We start from the raw sequence: 2,510 nt of genomic DNA, 5'->3' as shown, positions 1-2,510 counted from the left end.
TATGATGGAGATCTCTATTGCTTTGGTGGATGTATCACCATTCTTTCTTCTGCAGTTTCCTGTGTTTTAAGAAGGAACCACAACTGTAGGTGGAAATGTGATGAAATCTCAAACACAATGCAATAATATCTTTTTGCTGGAGAATTTGCCATTGGATCACAGCCTTTCTGAGGTTTAATCTGCAAGATACACAAAATACTATTCAATCCAGTCTCAATTAACCATTTTGTCTTATTTTAAGCAAAAATAGCGTTTCATTGGTGAGGTCATGAGGTTAATAATATGATTGACCTTGACAAAAGGTCATGAGATTAAATTCATTACAAATCCATTATAAACTTCTGGATATGATGAACTTTGCTCCTTGTAGCACATGATGCCTAGGCTTTGATTGCTTTTTATGAATTCAGCTTTGGTGTTTATTATGAGGAATGGTAGACCAATCCTTTAGCTTCTGATGAAAAGAGAAGGAAAAGTAATGCAAATTCACTAAGGACTAAATCAGATGGAGCTAGGGAAAATGGGTGAAGCAGGGTAAATATTCTTCTTTGCATGGTGCTTCATGGGGTTCCATCTTTAGAGAAGACTAAGAATTTACTCACCCACATCACACAAGATCACCTCCTCCAACTTCTAATTCAACCATCTAATTAATCCCATCATACACAGTGATGTCTCATTCCATTTCAAGGATACAGCACACTTTTCAAAACAGGCATCCTTTTTGAGATACAAATTTCCCTGGGGGATTTTGTCCTCGAGATCCTTCTACTGAAACAGGGTTAATACACCTTTCTTAAGGCATCACTTTCCCTGGGGTCCTTTACCCCCAAACAACAACGATTTTATGTTTTACCCGCCTATCATCACAGCTCACAGTGGATTAAACTCATAATCAAAACAGATAATCATTTAAAAGTACTTCTTAGAATTCAATATTAAAACATATTTCCAAAAAATACATATTAAATATAGAATGGAAGTTTAACATTCATCATTAAAACTGTCTGGGTAGGTCTGCCAGAAGAGATAGGTATGTGTTCCAAATTCTAACAACTGATCTAGATGTTGGAACTCTAGCGGCAGGTCATTCCACAGTTGTGGGGCAGCCAATTAAAAGATCCTCTGGGTGGCGGTTGCCAGTTGAGTTCTGGCAGGCTTGAGCAGACATCCCCCAGAGGACTTCAGTATTTGGGGCGGATTGTAATCCTGTAGGTAACCTGTAGGCAATCCTGTAGGTAACCTGAACCCAAACCATATAGTGCTTTAAAGGTCAATACCAACATCTTGTACTTTGCTTGGAAACTAATTGGCAGTCAGTGAAGTGACTTTAGGATAGAGGTGATATGCTTACTTCTGGGTGTTCCTGTAACCAATCAGGCTGCTGTATTTTGTATCAGCTATAATTTATGAACTTGGTACATAAGTAGCCCAATGTATTGCAGAAGGCCAGCCTTGAGGTTACCAATGCATGCACTACCATCTTTAGGTCCTCTGAATCTAGGAAGGGGTGCAGCCCTTCCAAGCATTCCAGAAGCATACCATGGTTGATAATATCAAAGGCTGCTGGGAGGTCTAGAAGCACCAACAGGGACACACTCCTCCTGTTGGTGTTGAGATGGAGATCATCCACAAAGACAACCATAGCAGTCTCAACTCTGTATTCTGCTCTGAAGCCGGGTTGAAATGGGTCAAGGAAGTGTGTATCATCCAAGACTCCCTTCTCAATCACCCTGCCCAAAAAAGGAAGGTTAGACACTGATCTGTAATTATTAAGGTCCAGGGGATCCAGGGAGGGCTTCTTCAGCAGCAGTCTATTGCTTCTTTTAAACAGGATGGAAAATTCCCCTCCCTGAGTGATGCATTAATAATTTGTTGTATTTGAGATCAAATTGCATCTCCTTTCTGGATGACAAGCCAAGAGAAACAGGGATCAAGAAAACAGGTTGTACTCCTTACCATCCCCAACAGCTTGTTCACATCCACAGTACTCGCCAATTGAAACTGAATAGATATAATAGGTGAGCCAAGTCCTTTAATCAGTATTACTAGAAGCCTCCCCACTCTCCACCACTGACTGAAGACAATTAGACTGAAGACAATTAAACACAAAGACAATTAGACTGCTAGTGTGAGAACAAGGGTATCTTGTTCTCACCTTTCTAGATTGTTTTCTGGCATTCTTTCACAGCAAACAATTATAGCACCATGATTCCACGTTATCTGTCATAACCACCATATGGAATCCCCTGTTTTGCTGCTGCTGCTGCTGTTGTTGTTGAGTGTCTTTCAAGTCATTTCTGACTTATGGTGACTTACCCAAGGTCACCCAGTGGGGTTCTCTGCCTAGGTAAGGATTTGAACTCTCTTCTACACAGTCATAACCCAATGTTCAATCCACCATACCATGTTGGGAAGTCCTGGGTTTGTGGTTTATGAAGTATATTTTGAATTCTCAGCCAGAGATCTCTAGTGATTCACCCAAATCCAGATCTAAGCATTCCATATGA

The sequence above is a fragment of the Anolis carolinensis genome, chromosome 2 (genome assembly GCF_035594765.1).
Source record: "Anolis carolinensis isolate JA03-04 chromosome 2, rAnoCar3.1.pri, whole genome shotgun sequence".
Lineage (NCBI taxonomy): Eukaryota > Metazoa > Chordata > Lepidosauria > Squamata > Dactyloidae > Anolis > Anolis carolinensis.
This window is presented reverse-complemented; position numbering follows the sequence as displayed.